The sequence below is a fragment of the Protopterus annectens genome, chromosome 7.part0, assembly GCF_019279795.1.
Source record: "Protopterus annectens isolate FY-2018-M chromosome 7.part0, PAN1.0, whole genome shotgun sequence".
Classification (NCBI taxonomy): domain Eukaryota; kingdom Metazoa; phylum Chordata; order Ceratodontiformes; family Protopteridae; genus Protopterus; species Protopterus annectens.
Genome location: NC_056739.1, coordinates 1,254,133,820 through 1,254,150,883, shown reverse-complemented (window position 1 = coordinate 1,254,150,883; position 17,064 = coordinate 1,254,133,820). Strand labels below are relative to the sequence as shown.

General features: G+C 43.5%; 1 protein-coding gene across 1 annotated transcript in view; it reads right to left on the bottom strand.

The window, feature by feature from the left end:
* ZWILCH (zwilch kinetochore protein) overlaps positions 1–17,064 on the bottom strand; it is a 1,326,642-nt gene that overhangs the window by 510,161 nt on the left and 799,417 nt on the right. The window lies entirely within an intron of this gene.

The window sequence follows — 17,064 nt, the reverse complement described above, 5'->3', positions numbered from 1 at the left end:
ACACAGATATTCTGCATGGGTACTTTGTTAAAAAATGGATGCTGCAAAGACAGAGTGAACCTTAACTCTATCAGGAAGGACGTTACATGTTGCTAACCACAGGAACAAGATTTGTTGGATTATTGAGAAAGTACAGCTGTGTGTAAATAAACTTACCATAACAGTAGATGTTTGAATGATCACTGCTGGAATAGCCTTAGTGATATGAGTCGTATCCCGCCAAGGATACAACTGCCATCCAGCTTCCAAAACTACAGGGCACCTTCCATGTGCTGAAGCTGTTAGACAGCTTGAGCTGAGCTGCCTAAAAGACAGGTTTGAGCTCCAAGCCCTTCACAGGTTTCATGTCAACTGAAAGAGGGAGGCTGAGCCCTGACACAACATAGCTAAGAGTAAAAATCCATACATATAAGTACCCTGGCAAAAGAGTAAAAAAAAGTGGGAAGGGAGGGAATGGCTACTGCAGCAGTGATTATTTGAACATCTACTATTATGGGAAGTTTACTCATAAAACTGTACTATGTTCACCATACTGATCACTGAGGCAGCAGCCTTAATTATATGGGTGGATTGCCCTAGCTTATAACATTTGAGAGGTGGAAGGGAAAGAGTCCAAGAGCCCCTGCAGAAAGGTCCTAGCAGAACCTGATCTAAACCTACACAAGGAATCAAGCTTGTAGTGCTTTGCAAAAGTATATACAGAGGACCAAGTTGTTGCTTCTAGCTAACTTCTAGAATCTGACTATTTCCTAAAAGACAGATGAAGCAAAGGCCCGGAGCCTTATCCTGCTTGGAATAATTTTGTTGTGATGAGAATAAAAGGTAATGGCCTGATATAACCATTTGGAAATGGTCCATTTAAAACAAAGGGTGTCCCATCTTACGTTCACAAGAAATTGATAACTGATCCAAAGTTCTGAAAGATTTATTTTCAGACAAGATAGTATCGGAGTTATCTGTGGACATCCAAGGTATGGAGTATCCTATCTCGTTTTTGGATTCAGAAAAGAAAACAGAGATGGATAATTTAGCTTAAAGAAAACTCAGATACCACTTTAGGCAAAAAGTACGATTAGTTCTCCAGAGGGACATGGATTTAGGAATATTTGTTATATTCACCAATAATTTCTCTTCTGACAAATCCCAGAACTGGGCTTGGAAACGATAATGGGTGTTGATGCTTGGATCAGACAATCTTCAGATACCACTGCAAGCTTCTCATGCGGAGTTTTGCCCAGGGTATCATAAGAATCATCGATGCCATGAGACTCAAAATCCTGACAGATTTTCTTGCAGAGACCGAAGTCTGTTTGGAAAACCCAAGAAATAAATCTAGATACAGATCTAAGTTTCCTGTGGAAGAAAAGCTCCTTGAACATGGGTGTCTAGCAGACTCTCCAGGAACACAATACTATGTGATGAAGTCAAAATAGACTTTTGAATGTTTTCTTGGAATCCCAGCTTGTGCAAGAGATCTCTCACCCATGACAGAGATCCCCAGCACTTTGAAAAAGACTGTGCAAAGATAAGCAAGTTGTCTAAATATGGAACATTGTGGATACCCTGTAGTCTATGCAATGAGCTGTAACGAGCTATACACTTTGTGAACATTCTTGTGCAGTGGATAATCCAAATGGTAGGGTAGAGAAATGATAATGCGATCCACTCACTCAACTTTAAAAAAATATTGAAATCTGGATAAGTAGGGATGTGACAAGCATCCTTTAAATCTGATATTACCAGAAAACATACATGAGGAACAGGAGGTTAAACAGGTTGTGAAGTGACATTTTGATCTTGGGCAATATTTCAAATTTGTTTAGGAAAGAAAGATCCAGAACTAGTCCCCAAGCATTTTCTTTCTCTGGCATCAAAAAACACCACTGAATAAAAACCCTTCCCAAACTGGGAAGGAGGAACTGGCTCTATTACTCCCTGACACAACAGATGCTGAAAGGCAGGGGGGAAAGAGGAGTCTAGTCTGATGGATGAGGAATTACACCCTGAAAAGGAGGAATTTATTCTCATTGTCATCTGTAACCTTGATTAAGTATCTTCAGAACTCATTTGAGAGAAGCTATCTGTTGCCAAAGAGAGAAGTGGAGATTCAAATTTTCTAGAATGGAAAAAGGAGTACTGGAGGCATGGCCCCTTAAATAGTCATTCTGACTTTTTGGACTGTCCTTTGTTGTGGGGGATTCCTGTCTTCTTTTTGGAACCCTCTTGTCATTGCTTCTTAAATGTCTGTTAACAAGCACTTTGCGAGACTACTTTGTTTCTTGCCAAAATTCAATAAGGGATTTGAGAATCCCTTGGAAAATATGAAAAAAGGAGGGCTGAAAGAATTTGAGAGATTAGTAGAGGGACCAAAAATTAAATTTCTATCAAAATAATTTAAAATCTTATTTTTCACATCTTCTGAGAAGTTCTGAGAATGCCAGGCAAAACTATTCAAAATAGTACCAGTGGCTATAGTCCTGGAAGAGTATCAACAGAATCATACAAAAACTTTAAACAATGAGTTGTAAACTGTGAAATAGAAGAAACTAAACCATTCAAAGCAGATTTTTCCTCACAACAAGAAACTGCAGACAAAACATTCCTCACACTTCCACAATTAGAATACATTTTAACATGAGCATGCCTATTCAAAATTATGAAAATCAAAATTGCAGAAGCATACACGTTTTCCCCATAGTTATCAATAATCTTCCACCCTTGTCAGTATGAGTAGGATTGGAACTAACCAAAGGTTTAGCAGCAGTAGGATTAACGAAAGCTATAGCTGCTGGGTCAGGTTTGGGATGAGTACATAAAATTTTAAAAGACTGAGGAACTTAATAAATTTGAATCTGCTTTTATAAAGGCAGTAGCTGACTATCAGGAACATCGCAGGCAGTGACACACGCATCGTCCAGTTCTGACAGCACTGGAGGAATAGGAGATGCTTCTGGAAATTCTGTTTGTAACAGCTCATAGTATTTTATGAGAAACTGAGAAACGTCAGCATTCTCCCACTGTGAAGACTGACATTCTAGAAATAGTCTCAGAGAAAGAAATTCCCCACCAGACCCACTGCTCTCATCTGAATCAGAAATTTGAGGAGAAAATTCTGCATCTGTCCGTTCATTTTTCTGTCCTGATGCAAAATCTTGAATGTCTCTCTCTAACTCCCCAGGAAAACAGACATCTCAATAGAAATCATCTTATAAGAAGGATCAGTAGCCTGACTTGATCCCTGAGCCATTTGTAGTAAACCACTCCTGTTCAGGGCATTTGAGCAGGAGCAGATAAATGTTTAGTTTCTGGTTTCTTTTTCACAGTAAAAATGGGACCACAAATGTAAATGGCAGCAGCATCTTCCCCAGGGATGAGTACAGCATTAAGACTAAAGAGATGAGACTTACCCCTAACTCCCTCTCACAAAACCATCACAACTGGCTCTCCCTTGCTCACGGAGGGGATTCCAAAAGTCACAGAGGACATGGCTAACCGTAGTCCACAGTGGCTGTAGGTGTTACAAATGAGGGAAACCAGGTAAAAGATGAGTGGTCTGAGGAACCAGTTGTGGCCACAGCACAGTCACCCACATGCAGCTTATGGAAATTGCTAGCCTTCTGTGGTGGCAAATGCGGGTTGCTTAACTTTTCTCTTTTTGTGTTTAGGAGGAGCAACCATGGGACCAGAAGTTTCTTCCATGGTCCAGCCAAAAATTGTGTCTCCTTTCTGTGGAAAACAGCACAAACTGGTGAAAATTTTAGGTGGGAAAAAGTCACTTTTTCCCAATGAAAACACAGGTAAAAAAACACTTTAATAGACTTTGCCAGCCCCAAAAAGTAAAATATAAAAGAAGTTATGTACTGACCATAACATTCCATATGTGTTGTCTATCGTCATTTATCCTTGACAGATGGGTTCGGTTCAGATATCGGAACCATCTCAGCAGTTACTGCAGCTTGCACCAGCCACTCTCAAGCTTCACCTCTACCCAGTATCCCTCTCTCTCTCTCTCTCTCTCTCTCTCTCTCAATTACCTCAGATCAAGTTTGCAGAATATATAGAAACACACACACACACACACACACATATATATATATATATATATATATATATATATAGAGAGAGAGAGACACGCATACATATACATTATATATGTATATATACATATATGTACACATATAGAAAGTAAGCCAGATGGAAGCCTCATCTACTGTGCTTGAATAATCATAATTCAAGGGATATATGATCCACTCCACCAAAAGAATCTTTAAAGGTCAGGGGATGGAAGGGAGGGAAGTTGAGGATAAATGAAGACAGACAACACAGATGGAACTTTATGGTGAGTACATAACTTCTTTATCTGATGTTGTCAAGCTTCATTTTATCCTTGACAGATGGGACAGTGTTCCCCAGCTGCCTAAAATCTTGGGTGGACTCATGGAAGAATATTCCCGAGCACCATCGAGTCAAAGGATGATCTTCCCCCTAGAGATCAAATCCAGTTTGCAATGAGTAATAAAGGTATGGGGAGAAGCCCAAGTAGCTGCTGCACATATATCATCCACTGAAGCTCTAGACTGGAAAACCTTGCAGAATGTGCTTTGACAGGCTTAGGCAAGGTTAATTTATTCTCATCATAGATGAATGAAATGCTATCTTTCAGCCACTTGGAGAGAGTACTCTTGCTGACTGCTTTACCTAACTTTGTACTGGACAAACAATTGACTTGATTGTCTTGTATCTTTGTTCTGTGAAGACAGAAACATAATTGTCTATGGACATCTATTAAATGCAAGGCATACTCTCTCCTTTGTTGGAATGATTTGGGAAGAAAACCAGTACATTAATAGTCTGATTAATATTAGCCTCCAATACTACCTTGGGTAGAAAGGAGGGGTTTTGTTTGTAAACATGCACTATCCTTATGGAAAATCAGATAAGGAAGTTTCGATAAGGCCTGGATCTCTGAAATCCTCCTGGCGGAATTAGTGGCAAAAACAGTGTCTTCCAAAATAAAAACTTTAGATCAGAGGGATCAAAGGGGGACTGTATTTCAGCTTGTAGTACTAAGTTCAGGTCCTAAGTTAGAGATTGCAACCAACTGTAATCAGATGTGAAAGGAGAAGCTCCAGCATTGAACAGAGAGGCTAGAAAAAATCTAAAACATGCTCTATGGAATCAGAAAAGGGATCAATTTGCTTTTCATGGGCCCAAACTTTCAGTTATGTACTTACCATAACTTCAGATGTTTGGGATCCATCTCGCCTACATTCTGTACGCTACACTATAGAGCGAAGTCTCTTATTGGCTGAGCTATTCTATATCCCAGGATGCACCACCACTAATTCCCCAGATCTTGTTTGTCCGCACACATGCACACACACATGTACTGCTGATATAACATTGCCAGATGTTTCAAGATGAAACGGTCGAACTTGAACTGTCCGGTCTCTTCTGATCTCCAAGGCAGGGGGAAGGAGGGTGGGTTATTAGGAATGTAGGCGAGATGGATCCCAAACATCTGAAGTTATGGTAAGTACATAACTAAAAGATGTTATGTGATCCTATCTCGCCTACATTCTGTACTGATGGGACAGCGTCCCTAGCACCTGATTCCTGGGTGGCTCACTGGAAAACACTCCTGAGAACTGTGGAACCGAAGGAAGCTCGCCCCCGAGATGCCACATCCAATTTGTAATGAGAAATAAAGGTGTGAGGAGAAGACCAGGTAGCCGCAGCACAAATGTCACTAATGGCAAGCTTGGAATGAAAGGCTGTTGAAGTAGCCATAGCCCTTGTAGAATGAGCTTTAACAGTGGTTGTAAGCTCTCTATTAGAAAGAAAATAAATATGAGTGATACAGTCTCTGATCCACTTGGCAATAGTGACCTTCGTGACGGCTTTGCCCAATTTATTATCTGAAAAGGACACAAACAACTGATCTGTTTTCTGTGTTTGGTGCGTCCTATCTAAGTAGAAACGCAATTGTCTGTGAACATCCAATGAGTGGAAGATATATTCTGCTCTGTCTGAGTAGTTGGGGAAGAAAACTGGAAGTTCCAAAGACTGTTGAAGACAAAAACTAGAACAAACTTTGGGAACGAATGACGGATTAGGCCTAAGGGATACTCTATCCTTGTAAAATAACAGGTACGGCGGTTTGACACATAGGGCTTGAAGTTCCGAAACTCTTCTGGCTGATGTAATTGCCACCAAAAAGGCAGTCTTCCAGGAAAGAAATTTCAAGTCAGAAGTTGCTGCCGGTTCGAAGGGGGAAGAGGTCAAAGCACCTAATACGAAATTAAGATCCCACGGCAGAGCAGGATGAGAAATTGGAGGTTGTAGCAGCCCAGCACCTTTCATGAAGGCTTTACACAACTTATTGCTCATCAAAGGTGGGTCTATACTTTCATGAAAATTAGAAATAGCTGCTAATTGAACCTTAATGGTAGAGACCGAAGAACCTTGATTGAATAAGGACGCTAAAAATTTCAAAACTTCAGCCACCGGGGCAGTAATGGGATCTAATCCCCGGAGTTGGGCCCAAATGGCAAATCTCTTCCATTTACTATTATACATCTTCTTAGTCGAATTCTTGTGGGCCGAGGACAAGATATGTATGACTTCCGAGTCCAAAACCTGGTTCCTGACTATAGTTGGAAGTGGAGGAGCCAAGCTGTTAACCTCAATGAGTGAAGGGACTGATGAAGCTGTCCCGACTGGTGGATCAAGAGATCTGGAACTTGGTCCAAGAACCATGGACCGTCCAGTGCGTATTTCTGAAGAAATGGCAGCCAGACTTGACGAGGCCAATATGGGGCAACTAAAATCATCTTGCACTGCAAGTGAATCGCTTTCTGGATCACCCTGGGAAGAAGGGGAACGGGTGGAAAGGTGTACAGTAGGCCGGTGGGCCAAGTTTGGACTAGGGCGTCCTTGGGAAACCCCCCCCGGAACCGGGGTGAGAGAGAAGAACTGTAGACATTTCGTGTTGAGGGGAGTTGCAAAGAGGTCGCAACAAGGAATTCCCCATCTTCTGAAGATCTGAGATGCTACTCTGTCGTTCAGAGACCACTCGTGCGGGGAGAGAATGGTTCTGCTCAGTCTGTCGGCTATCACATTGGATCTCCCCAGAATGTGTGTTGCTACCAAGAAACGGTTGGTTGCAACAGCCCATTTCCATACTTTCATGGCCTCTCTGCAAAGGGGGTAGGACCTGGTCCCTCCCTGCTTGTTCAGGTACCAGACTACTGACATGTTGTCGGACTGAACGGCAATCATACCCTGGGGGAGGTAGCTGTGTAGTGCTTGAAGCGATAGAAGCACCGCCCTCATCTCCAGTATGTTGATGTGTAGGGAACTCTCATCGGGGTGCCACTTGCCTTGGACTGACCTGCCCAGATAATGTCCCCCCCACCCCGTCTGGGAGGTGTCCGTAGTCAAAGTGGCCACTGGAGGAGGAGGAACAAAGGGTCGCCCCTGATCCAGGTTGGAGGAGAGAAGCCACCAACGGAGGTCCTGTTTGCATGTCTCCGTGATTATAATGTGGTGACAGAGGAAGATCCTGATACGACCACTGGACCAACAGGAGCCACTGGAGAATCCTCATGTGCAATCTTGCTAAGGGCACCAGGAGAACGGTAGCCGACATGGAACCCAACAGTTGTAGGACCATCCTTGCTGGGGCTCGGCGTTTGAAGAGCAATGCTCGGACTTGAGATTGTAATGTTTCTATTCTCTCTGTAGGAAGATAGACCCGCATTTGCTTTGAGTCTATTTCTACCCCGATAAACCGTATGCGCTGAGATGGCAGCAACACTGACTTATATAGTGGCTGCTAGGTTCTGTAATAGTAGATGCCTGGAGGTGGCAGTTAGGAGCCAGTCGTCTAGATACGGAAACACCTGGAATCCTAGACTCCTCAGGTGAGCAGTCACCACCGCCAAACATTTGATGAACACCCTGGGGGCTGTGGTGAGACCAAAGGGCAGTGCACAGAACTGGAAATGACCGTCTCCCAGGCTGAAGTGCAAATGTCTCCTGGACGCCTGATCTATCAGAATGTGATAATAGGCGTCCTTGAGATCTATGGAGCACATCCAAACACATTTCTCCAGTAGCGGGAGAATGGATTGTAAGGTGACCATCCAGAACTTGGACTTCTTGACTGATCGATTTAGGTTGCTGAGATCCAAAATGGGCCTCAAGTCCCCGGTCTTTTTTGGCACCAAAAAGAATTTTGAGTAAGTCTCTTATCCGGTCTGGTCTATGGGGACCGGTTGGATGACTCCTTTTTGAAGCAGCTTTGAAATTTCGACGGCTGCAATATCCCGTTGACTGGGTGGCGGGTCCGGGATTTTTCTGGATGGCGGGGGGGGGGGGTGCGAAAAGGGGATGACGTAACCTCCGGCGATGATTCGGAGCACCCATCGGTCCCGAGTGATACTCTCTCTCAGGCCTTTAGGTGCCTCGAAAAACGACCCCCGACTGGCTCCGGAGCTGCGCAGTCGGGCAATCCTTCAGGGATGCTGGAAGGTTGAAGAGCCACGAAAGGACTCGCGGTCTCCAGTGTTGCGGGGGCCTCTGCCGCCTCTGGGACGGCGTCTTCCTGAAAAATTTCCCCCTCCTCTGCCTCTAGAAGGGGGATCGTCCTGCTGCGAGGGGCAAGTCTTCTGAGATTTACGGAACCACATTTTCCCTCCTCTTTTAGCCTTGGGATAAGGCCAAAAGGGGGAGGAAAACCGTGCCCCTACGGCAGTCAAAGTCTTACCCTCCTGTTCACAGCGGGTCAAGGTGTCCTTTACCTTGGGTCCAAACAAAGAGGACCCATCAAAGGGAGCGTCGTCAAAGGAAGACTTGAAGGCTTCCGCAAAATGACACAGGCGGAGCCAGGCTTGTCTCCGTAGAGCAACACCCGTACCCACCGCTCTACTCACCCACTCGGCTGCATAGGAAATGAGCCTCATGGACAAGTTCAATATCGACGATAGAGTAGCCAACTGAGAGCTAATCGTCTGGGCCAACTGCTCAGGTAGGTTACCAGAGAGGGTATCTGAAAGTTCCTTGATCAGATCCCTCTGAAGTCTAGTGAAGTGCGTCAGGTAATTCAGAGACCTTAAGGTAAAGGCCGCTGAAGTAAGGGTGCGCCTCCCGTACCGGTCCATGCTCCTAGACTCCTTATTAGGGGGATGGACGGACGTCGAAGCCTCTGCCACATCTTGCTGGGTAGCAGATGCCACCACCAGAGCATCTACAGCCACGCCCTTGGTGAGAAATTCCTTTTCCGGGGGTGCTGACAGAAATTTGTTAGGGCGAGCAGGCACCGGTTCCACAGAGTCTGGATGTTCCCACGCCCTTTGAGAGATCAAATCTAGGAGCTCATCAAAGGGCGGAGACACCCAGGAGGCGGAGGGCTGAGCCCCGAAGGCCTTGAGGAACACCGACTCGTCAGAGGAAGGGGGTTTGGTCTGCCAGCCGCCTCGTTGTTTGAGGACTTCCAAGATGTCCGCAAAGGAGACATCATCCGAGGACGACTTGGGGGACCCTTCCGCATCATCAAGATCGGTGTCCGAGGTGAGAGACTCGTCAGGGGAGTCAACGTGCTTCCTCTTGCACTGTCTTTTCCTTGGGGGTTCCTTCGAAGACTCTTCAGAGGGACCTCCAGGAAGGGGGGAACCCCCAATGGGGGTGGCCTCAGGGCTCCGCTGTCTTGAGACAGGGGGACTACAAAGGACCCAGTCTCCATGTCTAGGGAAGGTGCTGGTGAGACTGTGGAGGTAGCCAAAGAAGATTTGGCCAAAGCACTCCTCATGGCTCTAAAGGCTGGACCCCCAGAATCCTGGGACGGTCCGACCCCCAAAGCCACAGCAGACAGCACTCCCGCAGCCGACGCACCGAGAGAGAGGCTCGGAACCGAAAACATCGGTCCCGAAGCGTCACCCCCGGGGCCGACCGAAGAGGTCCGTGTACCGAACTCCGACCCAAAGGCCGGGGTAGGAGTAAGGGTCGGAGCCGACCCGGGAACCTCCATCGGCTCCACCAGCACCGACTCCAACGGTGCCGAGGCTGTTGGAGGAGGAACCAAATCTACAGGGTGGACCATCGGCTCCAGAGCCGACTGGGCTGGAGCCGAAACTAACTTTTGGAAGACTGGAGACTGAAACAGCGTTTGGAGCACCCTGTCAATGTCCGAATCCGACATCTTGGAAGATCGGGAGGAGATCGAACGGGTCCGAGTAGACTTCTCCACCGGCTCCGAAGGACTGGGGGACCGGCTCCAAATTGTCTCGATCAATATCGGTGCCGAAGGAGACTCCATTGTAATTTCCCTCGGTGCCGAAGAGGTCCTCGGCGCCGAAGGGGAAGAGTCTGAGCGGGCAACTCTAATCGGCTCCGAAATCAGCGGAGCCAATGAAGGTGACCCGCCTCTCGAAGCTCCAGCCGTCGGCTCCGAAGCCAGAGGAGTCGAGGCTGGAGGCATTGAGGCAGACCGTTCCGCCCTCGGCTCCGAAGTCCGTGGAGCTGATGGAGAAGCCTGACGAGATTTCTTAGAGGTCGGTTCCGACGGGCTGGTCGGAGCCGACTATTTCTTTTTCTTAGAGGGAGAAGAGGAGGAAGATAAAGCCTCCTCAAAACTAGGTTTGATAATCCCTTTTAAAATCAATTTATTCTTCCTCTCTTGGAGGACCCGAGAGGAAAAAGCGTGACAAACGCTACAAGACTCCTGAAGGTGTTTGGGGCCTAAACAATACACGCACAAGGAGTGATCGTCGGTAATGGACATCTTGTAACTGCAACGGGTACATTTCTTAAACCCCGATGGTCTATGTTCTTTAGACATAATTGTACACAGTCACTACACACTAATGTAGAAGGAAAGAATAAGGCAATGCCCAACTCTATTACTACACTAATAGAAAAACTCAAATAACAGCAGATTCAAGAACCCTCTAACTAAAAACGGGTACTTGACCAACTAAAAGGACCAAAAAGGCACCACAAACTGACACAAAAGACTCACTCACGCGCGAGGGGAAGGCCCCTCTAACTTAAACGGAAACCTTTCCCTGAAGACAAATTTACCACAAAAATCACAAAAAAATCACTCAAACCACAACGTTAGCTGTTGAAACAGCTTTTGGATCAAATTTAAGAAATTTCCTGACAGAAAAATCTTAGAAAAGAAACACTTAGCTCAGCCAAGTCGGAGACTACGTCTTAGCTTGTAAAGCGGCAAACGAGATCTGGGGAATTAGTGGTGGTGCATCCTGGGATATAGAATAGCTCAGCCAATAAGAGACTTTGCTCTATAGTATAGCGTGCCGAGTCGGAGCCAAGGATCTGCTCCGAACCCATCAGTACAGAATGAAGGCGAGATAGGATCACATAACATCGGTAAATTCTCTTCCACTTAAATATAGTTTTGAGTGGAAGGTTTATGAGGCGGCCAAAAAGGATGTGTCTAGCTGGAGAGAAACTATTAGGACACCTGGCAACTAATGGAATTGGAGGAACCACGGGTTCAGCTTGAGGTTCAAAATGTCTGAGGAACAAGACCATCCAGATGGCTCAGGTGGTCTGGTACTGGATCTAGAATCCAAGGTTCGAATCAGATAAGCCCAAAGAAAGGAGAACCAAATCTATCAAGGTCAAAAGAGAGCAATGAGGATTACTGTGTTTTTCAATCAGAGTGCTTTCTGTAAAAATGTTGGAATTAGAGGGATCGGGAGGGGGGGCATACAGAAGATCAGAGGGCCAATTGTGGAGCAGCACATCGCTGGATGACTTCCCTGGAGTCTAAGTAATTGCTGCACTTGTTGTTTAGGGGGATGCAAACATGTCACAGCAAGGTTGGCCCAACAGAATATCAATTTTGCCACTTCTGGATTGAGAGACCACTTGTGAGGCTTGTTGCTCATTTGGCTGTTACAAATAAGGGGGCTTGGGGTTTCCTTGAGATGCTTTAATATATAGAAACATCAGGATGGATAGCAGCATCTTTAAGTATGAACAAACTAGTTAAACAGAGCTTACATACATACATGTTTACATCTCAACAGCTAACTAAAAAAGTCAGACTCGCACATGCTCAGTACTTTTACAAGCCCTGGGATAGCTTCTTAAAGGTATATAAACATATACTGATCTACATCCTCCCTCTTAAACAGATTGCTCTTTATGCAAAACAGTAGAGCTAGGCATGCATTACTATGTACATCAGGAACAAAACAGTGTTCATGTTCAAGTTGCCTCACATCTACTGCATGGTTTAGAGATTCAACCACATCTCATAACAGTTGTGACTAAACTTAGCAACAGGGACAGTCTGCAGTGCACAACTCATATCAGGAACATCTGGATGTATCACAGGAATGGAAATGTCCTCTGGAACACCGGACAACTCACTCTGAGATGGAGAGACTTTTTCACATGCTATCTGTTGTGGTATAGGCTCGGACACTGGTCTCAAATGCTTACGATTCCACCTAAAAATTGTTCCTTCTGATTCCACAATGTACGATCTCGGCTCTGGACCAATATTCTTAATGACACTAATATGATCATAACCTTTGGACATTTGCATCCTTACCACTTCTCCCTCTCATAATGGATTGAGCGGTTTACTGGTCTTATCGTAGTAATACTTCTGGATTTGTCAACAGATTGGCTTTTACTGATCTGTTGTTCTTGACACATGGAACCAACAATTGACTACTGATTGTTAATGTGGTTCTGGTTTGTTTCGACAAAGTCTCTGAGCAGGTGAACCAAGATGCTTATGACTAGGAATATTTCTGAGATTCAAGAGATTCAGGAAAACATCACGATTATCTTGCTTTGACTTCTCAAGTAACTGTTTTGCACTTTGCGTTCTGTCAAACCATTTGACTGGAGGTACTCTGGACTACTTGTGACATGAGTAAAGTCCCATTCTTCAGCAAATCTTTTGAACTGTTGGCTTGTAAATTGCATGCCATTGTCAAAAATAACTTTGTGCGGACTCCCACTTTCAGAAAAATTATGTTTCATCTCAGTAATGACTGTACTGGATGCTATGTTAGGTAGTAAGTCAATCTCAAACCAAATGGAGCAAGTCTAACATCACCAAATAATGTTGACCACTCCCATTCAAAGACATCTGTGGTTACTACTGACTAAGGTAGTTCAGAAATCTGGTTAAGCTGAAGTGGTTCCTTCTGTTGATGTGGCTTTGCACTACTATAAACGGAACAAGACAATAGTGCTCTATCAATGTCTTGTGACATAAAAGGCCAAAATAATAGTCCTCTCGCCCTTTTCTTAGATTCGATTCCTGGGTGACCACAATGCAAGACAGTAATGTACTCTTGGTTCAAGGATTTCGGAACAATTACTTTCAGCCCTTTCAATATGATACCTCTGTCAGACAATCTCATCTCTATATGGAAAATAAGGTTGGACTTCTTGAGGTAAACTAGATTGGCTTTGACACCCATTCATGATTGATAACGTGGTTAAGCCTCTGTAAAACTGGATCTGCAGCTGTGTGATCTCTCAGCTCATCAAGACTTGTGGAAGAAAAATTACGCATTTCCATGACTTCAAAATCATCAATCGAATGAGAACCTTGATTTTCATTCTGTTCAGTGGTATTGCTAGGTGATATGGATAAGGAACCAGCAATATAAAGAAGCTTGCCTTTCTTAGACAAGATTATAACTGCACTTTTGCAATCTCAACATCATATGTTGCAGTCGTGCTGGGGCTGAATGCATTTGGTTTTCTCAAGATTGTGACTAGTGCTTGGTGGTCTGTTTTGATCTGGATAGGCCTACCATAAACAATCATGGAACTTAGAGCTTTTGGCAATTGTGTTTACATGTTCGTTCGCGATCTGGGCACACTGCATCTCAGTTTGGGTAAGAGTGCTCAATGCACAGTCAACCATGCTGATTCTCTTGTAGAATGACTGCATCAAGACAAAATTTCGAAGCATCACAGGAAAGAGTAACTGGCTTACGAACATCATAGTATTTGAGCATTGGTAGACTAGCAATTCTCTGTTTCAGGACATAAAATGCTCTTTGGTGTTGCTCTATCCAAGACCAGGATACAGCTTCATGTGTAACCTCTCAAAGTCGCACTGAAAGTTGGCTCAAGTCTTGAATGAACTTTCCTAGGTAGCCGACCATGCCAAGAAAACACTGCAGAACTTGAACACTGTCTGGAGCTGGCATCTTGAGAATGGCTGCTTGCTTTGAAAGGTCTGGTCATAGGCCTGTAGTTGTAAATAAATGACCAACATAAGTGACTTTTTGTAGCCTGAATATGCTTTTGTGTAAGTTGAGCTTAAGATTCACTTGATGTGCCCTTTCTAGAACTTTCCTGAGGTTCCTGTCATGTTCAGCTTCATCACAACCTCCTACTCGTATGTCATTTACCAGAACAGCACAAGGATACCCAGAAAAAAATGCTCCATTGCAAGTTGAAAGACTTCACTTGCAGAATTTATCCCAAATGGCATTCTCAAAAATCTGTACCTGCCAAACAGAGTACTAAATGTAGTTAGAAAAGAGGATTTTCTGTCAAGTTGAATTTGCCAAAATGAACTTTTTGCATCTAAGAAAAAAAAACAGTGGCATTTGGCATCAAGTCTGCGACTTTTTCAACTGTGCGCATTGGATGATGAGGTCTTTAGTGTTTTGCTCAAATCTCGTGGATCAATACATATTCTGATGTCGTCTGAGCTTTTCTTATGAGCTACTACCATGGAAGATACCCATCCAGTTGGAGTTTCAACTGGACAATTCATACCTTGTCACACCATTTTATCAAACTCGGATTTTGACATTGTCCTGCATGGCTATTGGAAATTCACATGCTGGCCTGATAACTGAACTGACCTCTGGATCTAACTTCATGGAATGCACAACTGGAAGTTTGTCTTTGAACAGATCAGCATACGTAGAAATAATATGATGGGCAAAATTATAGTGATCTTTTAAGCCAACTTGGTGGACTTCGTTATTAAATGAAAGCATTCCCATTTTCAGAGTGTCTGAGTCCTAAAAATGACTGGAAGTGCCTCTTGACCACATAAAACAAGTCATAGCTTCTTCCAGCAGGGTAACATGAAAGCACTACTAAGCCTTCAGTACGAATTTCTTCACCTCCATAAACAACAAGCTTCACACACCTTGCCAAATCAAGCCTTTCACCTTTACACACTCTCGCAAATGTTTCTGCTGACATAACATTGCACTTGGAGCTTGTATCAACTGAGTTCTATGGGTGTGCTATTTATCCGAGAACAGTACAAAATACTTCATTCTTTGCCCTTAAATCAACTGCATTGATTGTTTCGTAAAGCACGAACACACCATCAATATAAAGAGTAGGGTTGCCACTGCCTACTGATCAACTTGTCTCTTAAAATGTTCCCTTTTAGTAAAAGAATGTGGGCCTTTTGATTTACAGAATCTTTTGAAGTGATTCCATTTATTATATTTGTGGCATTGTTGACCAAAAGCTAAACACTTTTCCTTTTTAGATTCATGACTTCCACCACAACTATGACAGTTGACAATGAAACTAGATTAGGGCCCATGTTTTGAGTGTGTTGACTCACTCTTATGCTTCACTGAGACTGAGCAAACTTTGGAATGTGCTAGAAAGTTCTGGGGTTTACCAGTAGGTGCTGCAGGGGTTACAGCTGCCATGTGCTTGGGTCTGTTTCTTTTAACCATGTGTTAGATGCTATCAACAAGAGCTTTATCACTGTGCCTTCTAGAGCTGCTCTCATTTGTAAGCATATGTGTGTGCTTTTCTGTGAGCTCGTACATCTGACAAATCTCAATGGCCTTATTCAAAAGTTAAATCACTACCACGAAGAAAAATCTTTCTCACATCTTTTATGCCACACACAAGTGTCTTAACTCATTCCTTTAGTCACCAAATCTGCATGTTTAAGCTTTATTTCTCAGGTCAGTTATATACGCTGCAAAAGTTCACCAGGCTTTTGATCTCTTGTATAAAATAAGTGCCTTTCCATTGCAACATTTGCCTGGGGGTAACGCATTTCTCTAAATTTATGTTTCAAGCATTCTGGGTCCTACCTTGACTCAGCCGGTACAATATGATGGTTTTCCCCCTCGTCAGCATAGACAGCAGATGTATACACAAATGAACATTCCATTCCTATAGCTCCTGACCCAGATAAATTAAGTAGAATAAATACCTATGCACGATCATCTTTATCAGGAAATGCAACCGGTATGAAAATATTGTACTCTTGCTTAAACACTCTCCAGTTCTCAGCAAGATTACTGTTAAATACAAGTGTACTGAGTTTTCAAAATCCATCCGTCACGTCCACAAAATATACACAAATGCACTGAAAATATGGCCCTTGAAATTATGTACGAACTGTTCTGTGCACTTGTAACAACATTCAAGTGCACAATAAACTCTTTGAAATACTTGACTTTGCGAAATATATCTTACAATGGCTGCACTTTGCGAAATAGCTTTACTGTAACACTGCACAAACATGCAAACACTTTATACACTTTTGATAACTTTGCCTAATACGGAACTACATATGCTTTGCGAAAATGTGGTTGTTCCCCCTTATTTTATTCATTTTATGCAATTTCAACTTCATTTCAAACATTTTCTGTAGTAAATTTGAATATTTTTATCAACACCTTACATATCGGTTTATGCAAATATTGTTTGGAACGCTATGTATGCCTCATTTCATTCTATACAAAAAAATAGTGCTAAGCACATTTTTAATGCCAAGAATTTGTTTCCGACCTGTTTTGTGAAGTTAACACATTTTTTTGGATGATCCACTCCTCTATATTCCACCAGGAACTGGACAAGTGCCTTAAAACATTTTTGCCAAGCCTTTACTAGCTTCATGTCCTTTTCTGGTGTCTGCCCCTTTTAGATATGCCACTTCCGCTTATGACACCATATTGTTTGTTCTTCTCTATTACAAATAAGGCGGCTTGGGGGTTTCATTTAGATACTTTAATATATAGAAACACATCAGGATGGATAGCAGCATCTTTAAATACA